We start from the raw sequence: 12,794 nt of genomic DNA on the forward strand, positions 1-12,794 counted from the left end.
CAATGGAGAATGAGTAAGTATACTATCTTTAGGAACACTTGTCAAAGTTGCAGATCAAGTTCTTTGTTTATTATTCTTATTGATATTCCTAATATCCATAGTTAATAGTTTCCCAACAAAAATGAACTGCTTTATGTACAAACTGATTCTGAATAGTAACAATTCTCAATGGATGTAACACTGTCATTTACAAAGTTTGATTCTAAAGAGGGGTATGGATACTATGCCTTCCTCCAAATATAAAAGGAAGCTCATGTAGGTAAAAGAAATCTCTCAAGTTCAAAAAGTTGGGAAAAATAACGGTGCTGCTGAAGCTCCAATAAAGACTCTTACTAATCTACGTGATGTCTTCACAATGATCCTGTTTCTTTCTGCTTAAAATGAAGTGAAGCAGTTTCAGCTGAAGCTAGATTGAAACTTTAGCTTTAGCAGTTAAGTAGTGGTCTTTTAAATTAGGAGGTACTTGGTGGCTTTCCTGGTGGCTCAGATGATAAAGAATCTTCCTGCAGTGTAGAAGACCTGGCTTTGATTCTTGGGTCAGGAAGATCCCCTGGAGAAGGAAATGGCAGCCCACTCCAGTATTCTTGCCTGGAGAATTCCAGGGACAGAGGAGCTCGGTGGGCTACAGTCTATAGGATCGCAAAGAGTTGGACACAGCTGAGTAATGAACTCTTTCACTTTTTTATAAAACCATAGTCTCTCCTATAGAATCTAGAGGAAGGCTTGGAAACCTTGGTGGCAATGAGAGTGCATTCCTAAAGTCTGGCAATATTTTTTTCTTGTTTTCTCCCCAGAACTTGTATTTACTTGTATACAATACCATCTCTGTTTTGCTCTGCTGCCCTATCTTGAGATTCACTCTTTATAATTTTTCATCAAGGCACTGCCTACTTCTCCATAGACCTTCAGGTAACCCTTCACTGCTTCCTAGTAGATGTATTTCTTTCAGAGTTAATCAAAGGATGATATTTAAGGTGGCATCTCTCCCTAGGCATCTAGATGACTTATGCCATTCATATCAATGAGACCTTTTCAACCCTAATATCTATTCCAGTGAGCTATGGAGCACAGCCTTGAAATTTAATTACGGGGATGTTTCAGAGGCTGATGGACAGCATTAAGCATCTTGCTTTAACATCATGAGACAGTCCCAAGTTTCAGCGCTATAAAAGATTGAAGACCAGCCTACTGCATGTCCTACCTGCATTTTGATCTGTAGGTATGAGCTTACATTTCTCAGACCCTGTCAGAAGGTTTTTTATCCGATGGCTGTGATATTCCACCTTGTGAAAAACTATTCAAATTTAATGCTATTTTTTAAGAAGCCTATTTAAGTCTTTGGATTTCATCCTGATTCTGGCAGTAAGTATTTTGGTCATTGCTATACAGTTGCTTACATTCTTAGACTTGGGCAAGGAGTTCTGGAACCATTCCAGAAGCAAAACTGAGACTTATTAATGTTGCATTAATCTAAAATAACCTCTTGGGGAAAATGGTAAGTATGCATTTTTATAAGGTATAACTTTTATTGGTTCATCAAAATAATTTAAAATTTTATTTTAGAATGTATCTCAAAATGCAGAATGTTTTCTTTCCCACAGTTATCAGACCACTGAAAACTTCAAATTTCCTTTTTCCTTTAAGCCATTTATCTTCAGCAGCAATAAAGATTGTGGAATTAGAACTTAGGTAGCAATTTTGGGATGATATATTAGCCCTTCTTCAGCTATGTTTGCTTTAGAGAGCTGATTAATATAAATGTCAGTTTATTTGTAAATTAGGTGTATGTAACACAGAAAAGAAGACAGAGGAAATAACAGATAATGCCATTTCCAGAGCTTCCTTTTAGGTCCTACATGAACTTTAGCTGGGCCAATAAACACTAGAAGTAATATTGCCTAAAATGACAGAAAACACAGAGGCATCCATCTCTTTTCAAGGTTAAGAATTTGCTTATTCTGTTTCAAGAGCTCAGCATATAAATACAGTTTACAACGAATTTTAAATTGATCAGTAAAACCCATGTATCTTCAACTGTTATATCAAAAAGGAGCCTGTGGTGTTGATCAAGCCCAATAATCACTCTTTAATATCACTGGGGGAGACGGCAGCATGATGAAAAGGATAAGGACAGTATAAATCAACTGAAGAAGTTCTGAGCCAAAGACCTTCATTTTTAAAAGGCAGAGATTAAAATCACCAAGCTAATAAGATCTGCTCAGGGACCTAGAAATGTCAGCCAAAAATATGGAAAATGTATCCCCCAAGAGTAAGCTTGACTCAGGTCGGTTTATAAATAATAGTTATCTGCTGAAAACAGACCATTAAGCTTGCTGTTTAACTTAAAAGTTGTATTTTGTTACAATTCTAAATACAGAATATCTTATTCATATGTTAATGTTCACATTTTAATGGACGGGAAAAGAAATAAACATTACAAGTAGACTTTGCATGAGTCTCCTAGCTGTTCCCTGACATCTGGCATTCATTTCTCTGCTCTCAATAATGTTGCTTTGCAAACATCTTCCTCGACCCAAGACCCTCAAAAGACCCTCTTTGTCAATAGGTTACCTCCTTCTTACTAAGATATTGATACCTTAGATATTAATACTACCTAAGATAATATCAGTTCCTAAGATATCAATATTATCTATTGGCTGGGCAGTCATTCCCAGCAGACTTGAGGTTAGTATGTTAGTATATCAGTAATGTTTCTTTCTCCAGGGCCTAGCACTATTCCTGACAAAAAAAGCAAGTGCTCAATACAAAGCACTGATCTTTAATTCTCATTATAAACATCTCAGCATAGACATATCTTGAACCCAGATGGTCAGCTGACATCCCCAGCCACTGAAAATCCCCTCCTCTATGCTTTGGCTTCTACTCTCTCCCCTTCTAGGAGGCTCTGATCCTCCTCCATCTTTTCCCTTTTCTTTTTTAAAATAAAATACAGCCTGTGAGATGTTGTTTTCCAGAAAATACAAACTTTCTCTCCTTTCCTTCCCTTCCTAGAGCATTTACTGTTTTCCCCAATTCTCCTAGTTCTTATTAGGACAGTATCTTATGTCTTTAGTTACATTTTTAATTCACAATCAAAATTCCTAATCAGGGTAATGTTTTTTGAAGAATAGGAGTCATATACGGATTTTGTCATGGAGTAGTTACCCAGAGCACTGTGTTAAGGCACCCAGGTATTCAGTAAATTTGAGTTTAAAGAACACTGTTTCAAAGTTAGTCTAATGATATGATAGTGTAATCAAAATAAAGCCCAGTGCCAACTGTAAGAAATGCCGTGGGAAGAAAGAGCCACCCCTATGGACCGTTTATCAGGGCCTTTTATTGGGCGGTCGCTCTCGGGCAGAACTCCCAGGGGCAGGTGAGCAAGGAAGCGAAGGGGGTCTGCGAAGCAAAGGGAGTCTGCGAGGTATGAGGAGTGGGGAAGGGTCTTATAGCCCCAGCGGGCTCCCATATAAGGAAGAAAACACGGGCTCAGCGATGATTGGTGTCCAAGGGCTCCGTGTCAGCTCCTGATTGGACGGTGAGGGCTCCGTGTCGGCTCCTGATTGGACAGCTTGGATGTTGGCCCGCCTCTGGGGCTTGTCTGTGGCTCTCTGCTGGGACATGTCCCGACATGCCCAGGCATGCCTCAACATGCCCGACCTTGCCCTGACCTTTCACCAACAACACAAGTACAAACTATGAACAGAGTCAGTGATAAGTGAAAGTTCAGGCTGAAACAAGTAATGCACCAGAATTTGAAACAATTAATTTTTAAAGATGATTTGAACCATTAAGTTGAAAAAGTTGTATACAACTCCTACTCATCATTCAAGAGGCAGAGGAAAATGCCACTTTCTCTAGGAAACTTTCCCTTACCCAATCCCCTTCCCTCCCTAGTGAGTCTTGAAGCAATGACTTTCTGAGATAAATATCCAAAACATAGTATTTATTTCTCAAGCTTTTTTTTTTTAATCAACCACACTTGGGTACTTATCATCTCCACTTTGAGACTGAACAGAATATATATTGTCTTTTTCTAAACCATAAGGTATATGAGGAAAGGAGATCAGGTTTAATTTATTTTTTAATCACTCCCAACAGTTAGAGCATGGCTTACCTACAGAAATGCCTCAGTGTATGCATGCATGCCTATGTGAGTGAATAAGGATCCATGTCATGAATATAGGGGCATTCTACTTAAAATTCTGTATCTGGAGATTAACAAGAAGCACACTTTTATTTGTAACACTTTCTTATATATATATATATATCATTTTTAAAAATATAATATAATTGCTTTACAATGTTGTGTTAGTTTCTGCTGTGCAAGGAAGTGAATCAGCCATATGCATGCATATATCCCTTCCTCTTGAGCCTGCCCCTGCCCCTCACCCGATTCCACCTCTTTAGGTCATCACAGAGCACTGAGCTGAGCTCCCTACTCTCTGTAGCAGCTTCCCACTAGCTATCTATTTTGCACATGGGAGAGAGCACATTTTTAAATTGTAACATTTCTGAAATCAGAATACTTCTCACATTATGTTGATTACTTCTTGCATTGGGTTACTTCTGGACTGTGTTGGGGAAAAAAGCAGTTATTCATCAATAACACATCTTAGAACAAAGAGCATCTTTGAACTGAGAAACTAGTATACAGGCCCAAACTTCTAAATCCAGGCTAGAGGTGTCACATGTGTCCATGAGACAGTGCATGGTTAAATGTGAGAAAAAGACATTGCCATCTCCCCAGAGAAGTATAGAGTTTTTCTCCACGCTTGCCTTCCTGGAGTGAAACTAACATTTGCTTTCACTAGATGATATTCTGATCTCTGAAAAACTCCAAGCGACTGTTGAAAGAGCGCTGGCCACTTGTTCCCTGTGCTTCCTTCTCAGATGTGAATCTGCTGGCCTCCCAGTGCCCTGGTATCACTGGACTCATGTCCATCTTTAGGCGTAGTTGCACCCCTTAATAATCCCTGCCGTTCCTCTCTGTTTTCATTCATCCTTCACCTGAAGCTTCTCATTCACAAAAGGACTAGTTACTTCAGATGTGTACAAAATCATGGGTCCACAACCAAACAACAGTTGGCCAGCTTGAAAATTACATCCTTGGGTACAAAGAGGTGCAGGAAACGACAAGACATACATACCACTAAGTGTACCTAGAATTCTACTTCTAGAAACACATGCCCTGGCACTAGATGGGCTGACAGTGTGAGGTAGCTCAGGCAGGAGGCTGAGCTGCAGGGCAGAAAATCGTCAAGAATAGAGAACCCTCTCTGATCCCCTGTTGCCTGCTTTGAGATTGTCCTTAAGGCTTATAAAAGTGAATAGACACCACACACTGCATTAATTTTGGATAATGGCCAGAGCAGCTGCTTAAGTATATATGTTCAGTAATCTCTGATAGAACAAGAAGACATTATTATTTCTTAGGAATATATGTGGGAAGTGCTGTTTATTTTTCCTTTTTCACAGCAGAGCAGTCAAATCCCTGCGTGTGTGTGTTCATGCGTCTGAGTAGGGATGAGTAGGCAAATGATCAAGAGCATGTATTCAGTGGAATTGTATTTTGAAATGTAATCATTGCTATGAAAGACTGTAATTGTCTCTACGAGCCTAAAGAGTTAATTTTTTTTCCTAGCATCATTTCATTTTACATCCCAAAGAATCAGATTACTCCCAGAAAAATGCCACTTAAACAGGAAAAATAAAAGGAGGCAAGAAAGGGATTGACAAAAAGCAGGCTTTGAATGCATAATGAATGCTTTGCAGCTCATTGATAGACAACCCTTAAAACAAAGCATTGTTGTGTGAAATGTTCTAGAGAAAAGAACTCAAGAGTTTATCAAATGAGTTATTAGAAAAGAATTTTTTTTTAAATCTGCCAGAAAAGTACCAGGCCATTATTGCATCTTATAAATTATTTATTATTCTTAGATATGTCATAAAGTCCAACACAAATAAAGGAAAAATGCTGACAAGACAGAAATATCATTGTGAATATAGAGATAGCTGCCTGAAACCTTGCAAAAAAAGTTCCAAGAATTTTTGCACCCTGCCCACCACATTTTCACCACTTAGATATTTTGCTTTTCTGTATTTGAGGGCATCAGCAGTTTCTTTTTCCAACCAGACCACCCATTCCCATCTTTCTTTGCATGACTAAGCTAACAGACCCTAAACCCTTTTTGCTCTGTATGTGTGTGAGAAAGACACCAAGAAAGAAAGAAAATTAACCATGAAAAATTAAGTAAAATATGATAGTGAAGAGAAATCCAATTTTAAAAGCATCTATTCATATGATCACCTCGTTTATATGCATCTCTGAAAGATTCTGCTGGGGACAGCCTTAGCTATTCTGGAGTCTGACTTAATAAAGCAGCCAAGTTTATTAAGAAAGACCCTAGTCTTTCATTGTTATGAAGCAGGCTAATGAAATATCATAGAAATGGTTTCATTTTAACACTGAGAAGATATTGTGTATCTGACTGTAAAATATTTTTCTTCTTATTCACTTTTAAGAGTCTTATGAGAATGACTGGTTTAAAGTAAAAGCAGCAATTTCAAAGTTGCCTAGTCACACAAAGACACACCGACACTCACCTTCTTTGCTCTTTTTCCATTAATTATTTCAGAATCTGGAAACACATATTTATTTCTCATGGCTTTTCTAGTGAATCACAGGATCCTCCAAGGCACTTCACCAAATGTCTTACAGATCACCAGGTTCCAAAAATGTTTGTTGATTTGAACAAGTATGTGTTTGGAGTGAAGTGCATGGAATCTTTCACCTCCTACCTGCTGGGTGCTTAGGAAATTCTAGAACACTGAGGGTCACATGACTTTATCTGACCTTCTTCACCACGGCAGGTGTTTGGGAGGTCACAGCTCTATTCTTTTGTATCTGCTCTATTATTTTGTATCTGAGAACCCCATTAAATGATGTAGTTTTTTTCCAGTTAACTCCTTGTCATAAGCACAACACATCTAAGAAGACAACTTGCCTACTGTTAACTTCCAGCCAAATGGCTCAATACTTTCCTACTTTCATGTTCTTAATTTTATATCTCAATTAAATGCACTTTTTTAATTTTTATTTTTAATTAGAGGATAATTACTTTACAGTTCTGTGATGGTTTCTGCCATACAGTAACATGAATCGGCCATAGGTATACATATGTCCCTTCCCCCTTGAACCCCACTCCCACGTCCCTCCCCATCCCACCCAACTAGGTTGTTACAGAGTTCCGGCTCTGGGTTGCCACACTACTTACAATAGCTAGGACATGGAAGCAATCTAGATGTCCATAAACAGATGAATGGGTAAGGAAGTTGTGGTACGTATACAATACACAATGGGATACTACTCAGCTATAAAAAGGAACATATTTGAGTTAGTTCTGATGAAGTGGATGAGCCTAAATGCACTTTTAATCCTTACATATTTTTCAGAAACATTCCTCTGTACTTTGTAAAGGATTGCTCTGGAAATATTCAGATGATACCAACTAAACTATAGATGGTCTTCCTTAGAAGAAATGGAGTAGCCATCATGGTCAACAAAAGTGTCTGAAATGCAGTACTTGGATGCAGTCTCAAAAATGAATGATCTCTGTTCATTTCTAAGGCAAACCATTCAGTATCACAGTTATCCAAGTCTATGCCCCAATCAGTAACACTGAAGAAGCTGAGGTTGAACGGTTCTATGAAGACCTGCAAAACCTTTTAGAACTAACACCAAAAAAAGACGTCCTTTTCATTATAGGGGACTGGAATGCAAAATTAGGAAGTCAAGAAATACCAGGAGTAACAAGCAAATTTGGCCTTGGAGTATGGAATGAAGCAGGGCAAAGGCTAATAGAGTTTTGCCAAGAGCATGCACTGGTCATAGCAAACACCCTCCTCCAACAACACAAGAGAAGACTCTACACATGGACATCACCAGATGGTCAACACCGAAATCAGATGATTATATTTTTACAGCCAAAGATGGAGAAGCTCTATACAGTCAGCAAAAACAAGACTGGGAGCTGACTGTGGCTCAGATCCTGAACTCCTTATTGCCAAATTCAGACTTAAATTGAGGAAACTAGGGAAAACCACTAGACCATTCAGATATGACCTAAATCAAATCCCTTATGATTATACAGTGGAAATGAGAAGTAGATTTAAGAGCCTAGATCTGATAGATAGAGTGCCTGATGAACTATGGAATGAGATTCCTGACATTGTACAGGAGACAGGGACCAAGACCATCTCCATGGAAAAGAAATGCAAGAAAAGCAAAATGGCTGTCTGAGGAGGCCTTACAAATAGCTGTGAAAAGAAGAGAAGTGAAAAGCAAAGGAGAAAAGGAGAGATATAAGCATCTGAATGCAGAGTTCCAAAGAAAAGCAAAGAGAGGTAAGAAAGCCTTTCTCAGTGATCAATGCAAAGAAATAGAGGAAAATAACACAATGGGAAAGACTAGAGATCTCTTCAAGAAAATTAGAGATACCAAGGGAATATTTCATGCAAAGATGGGCTCGATAAAGGACAGAAATGGTATGGACCTAACAGAAGCAGAAGATATTAAGAAGAGGTGGCAAGAATACACAGAAGAACTGTACAAAAAAGATCTTCATGACCCAGATAATCACGATGGTATGATCACTCACCTAGAGCCAGACATCCTGGAATGTGAAGTCAAGTGGGCCTTAGAAAGTGGATCTATTTCAAATCCTGAAAGATGATGCTGTGAAAGTGCTGCACTCAATATGCCAGCAAATTTGGAAAACTCAGCGGTGGCCACAGGACTGGAAAAGGTCAGTTTTCATTCCAATAGCAAAGAAAGGCAATGCCAAAGAATGCTCGAACTACCACACAGTTGCACTCATCTCACATGCTAGTAAAGTAATGCTCAAAATTTTCCTAGCCAGGCTTCAGCAATACGTGAACTGTGAACTTCCAGAATTCTGGAAGCTGGTTTTAGAAAAGGCAGAGGAACCAGAGATCAAATTGCCAACAACTGCTGGATCATGGAAAAGGCAAGAGAGTTCCAGAAAAACATCTATTTCTGCTTTCTTGACTATGCCAAAGCCTTTGACTGTGTGGATCACAATAAACTGGAAAATTCTGAAAGAGATGGGAATACCAGACCACCTGACCTGCCTCTTGAGAAACCTATATGCAGGTCAGGAAGCAACAATTAGAACTGGACATGCAACAACAGACTGGTTCCAAATAGGAAAAGGAGTACGTCAAGGCTGTATATTGTCACCCGGCTTATTTAACTTATATGCAGAGTACATCATGAGAAACGCTGGGCTGGATGAAGCACAAGCTGGAATCAAGATTGCTGGGAAAAATATGAATAACCTCAGATATGTAGATGACACCACCCTTATGGTAGAACATGAAGTGGAACTAAAAAGCCTCTTGATGAAAGTGAAAGTGGAGAGTGAAGAAGTTGGCTTAAAGCTCAACATTCAGAAAACTAAGATCATGGCATCTGGTCCCATCACTTCATGGGAAATAGATGGGAATACAGTGGAAACAGTGTCAGAATTTATTTGGGGGGGCTCCAAAATCACTGCAGATGGTTACTGCAGCCATGAAATTAAATGATGCTTACTCCTTAGAAGGAAAGTTATGACCAACCTAGATAGCATATTCAAAAGCAGAGACATTACTTTGCCAACAAAGGTCCGTCTAGTCAAGGCTATGGTTTTTCCAGTGGTCATGTATGGATGTGAGAGTTAGACTGTGAAGAAAGCTGAGTACTGAAGAATTGATGCTTTTGACCTGTTGTGTTGGAGAAGACTCTTAACAGTCCCTTGGACTGCAAGGAGATCCAACCAGTCCATTCTAAAGGAGATCAGTCCTGGCTGTTCACTGGAAGGCCTGATGCTAAAGCTGAAACTCCAGTACTTTGGCCACCTCATGTGAAGAGCTGACTCATTGGAAAAGACTCTATTGTTGGGAGGGATTGGGGTAGGAGGAAAAGGGGATGACAGAGGATGAGATGGCTGGATGGCATCACCAACTCGATGGACACGAGTTTGAGTGAACTCTGGGAGTTGGTGATGGACAGGGAGGCTTGGTGTGCTGGGATTCATGGGGTCACAAAGAGTTGGACATGACTGAGCAACTGGACTGGACTGAACTGAACACAAAAATGTAGAAAAGTTGAAGTATTTTGGTAAGAACTATCATAGTTATTAAGCAATAGTGGAGGAATATCAAAAAACACTGAAATTGTCTGTGAAAGATGTTGAAAGAAAGGGACTTGTTTCAATTTTATACTCTTTCTTACCACCTCCAAGATATTGTAAAAACTAGATTGGTCACTGGTTGAGCCTGAAGCTCTCTAAGACTTTAACATGAATATCGAATGGGAACATGGCTGGTGCTGAGGAGGCCTTCCTACTAAGAGACTGGAAGATTCCATATATTTCTTTTCTCAGCTACAGCTTATGCCATTGTAAAGTGAGGACATTGGACTAGTTTATTTCGTTTCTCTACCATTCCTGCCGTATTCCATGTAGTCAGTCTTGGATTCCTGCTTTTTCCAGGACCCAATAATAATCACAAGGACTCCTGATATTATCTATCCTCCTATTCTGGCCAGTCTCTTGGTCAAACCCTCTCCAATGCAAAGTTTTGTTATACATTTTTTATACATTTTTGTTATACATTTTTCCTACTTTTATCTTTAATGACTAATGCATCCTGTACATTTGGTCTCTTCTAATTATGATTAAATTTCATCTGCTCCAGCTCCAGCAACTTCAAAGATGCCCCATGATCACAGAAGACAGTTCGCCCATCTGAGTTCATGTCCCACTTTAGTCAGAGTCTCATCTGTTTTTCATCTGTTCTTTACTGAGAAGTTAGTTATTAGCAGACTTCCTATCTCTTCTTTCTAATTTATATGTCCACACACTTCATGTCTTGATTTCAAACACTTGTTAATGCAAGGTTAGGCCCCCTTTCTTTCCTTAGATCACTCCACTGCACAGTGAGCTGTGTGTGTGTGTTAGTCACTCAGTCGTGTCTGACTCTTTGCGACCCCATGGACTGTAGCCTGCCAGGCTCCTCTGTCTATGGGATTCTCCAGGCAAGAGTACTGGAGTTGGTTGCTATGTCCTTCTCCAGGGGATCTTGTCTCTGCCACTGCAGGCAGATTCTTTTCCATTTGAGCCTCTTGCAAAGCCCCATGGCACAGAGAGTTCCTTCCTTCTAAATCTATATGACACTGCTGTTTACACTCTTTTCTTCCTTGCCATTTGTTGCTTCAATATCAATAATGTCCTCTCACAGTTATTAGGTTGTTACAAAAGTAATTGTGGTTACAGACCATGAATTTTAAATCCTTATAACTAGTCTCCAACACAGTGTTTTAATCAAAATAGGAACCTTTACAATCAACACAATTTTGGCAATGAGAAACAAGTTTGTGTATTCCTGTAGTGTAAAAATTCTGGGCCTTGGGACTTGATGAACTCTTGGAAAGCATTTTCTGCCTCCTGCTGGTTTTGGAAATGCTTTCCCTGCAAAAAGTTGTAAAGATGCTTGGTAGTCACATGAATATGGTGGATGAGGCAAAATTTCTCAGCCCAGTTCATTCAACTTTTGAAGCATTGGTTGAGCAATGTGCAGTCAAGCATTGTTGTGAAGAACTGGGCCCTTTCTTTTGACCAATGCCAGCTGCAGGCATTGCAGTTTTCAGTTCATGTCATCGATTTGCTGAGCATACTTCTCAGATGGAATGGTTTCACTGGGATTCACAAAGCTGTAGTGGATCAGACAGGAAGCAGATGACCAAACATTGACCATGATACTTTTTTGGTGCAAGTTTGGCTTTGGGAAGTGCTTCGGAGCTTCTTCTCAGTCCAAACACTGAACTGGTTGTCCCTGGTTGTTGTATAAATCCACTTTTCATCACACATCAAAATTCCATTGGGAAATGGATCATTTTTGTTGTTCAGAGTAAGAGAAGATGACACTTCAAAATGATTTTAATTCTTCAGTCAGCTCTTGAGGCACCCACATATCGAGCTTCTTTGCCTTTCCAATGCTGAATGACTGTGGAATGGTTAGCCTTGAGTACTATGCGACTTCTCATGTAGTTGTAAAAGGGTCAGCTTTGATGATCCTCTCAACTGGTCTTCATCAACTTTCAATGGCTAGCTACTACACTTCAACTTCAAGGCTCTCATCTCCTTTGCAAAACTTCTTGATTCACCAGTGCACTGTACATTTGTTAGCAGTTCCTAGGCCAAATGCATTGTTGATATTGTGAGTTGTCTCTGCTGCTCTAAGGCCCATTGACTGTAAATTGTCACCCTGAAATCCCATGGACGGAGGAGCCTAGTGTGCTGCAGTCCTTGGAGTCGTGAAGAGTTGGACACGACTGAGTGACTTCACTTTCACTTTTCACTTTCATGCAATGGCAACCCACTCCAGTGTACTTGCCTGGAGACTCCTAGGGATGGTGGAGCCTGGTGGGCTTCCATCTATGGGGTTGCACAGATTCTGACATGACTGAAGCAACTTAGCAGCAGCAGCTTATTTAACGTATATACAGAGTATATCATGAGAGATGCTGGGCTGGAGGAAGCACAAGCTGGAATCAAGATTGCCGGGAGAAATATCAATCACCTCAGATATGCAGATGACACCACCTTCATGGCAGAAAGTGAAGAAGAACTAATGAGCCTCTTGATGAAAGTGAAAGAGGAGAGTGAAAAAGTTGGCTTAAAGCGCAACATTCAGAAAACGAAGATCATGGCATCTGGTACCATCACTTC

The sequence above is a fragment of the Capra hircus genome, chromosome 17 (genome assembly GCF_001704415.2).
Source record: "Capra hircus breed San Clemente chromosome 17, ASM170441v1, whole genome shotgun sequence".
Classification (NCBI taxonomy): Eukaryota; Metazoa; Chordata; class Mammalia; order Artiodactyla; family Bovidae; genus Capra; species Capra hircus.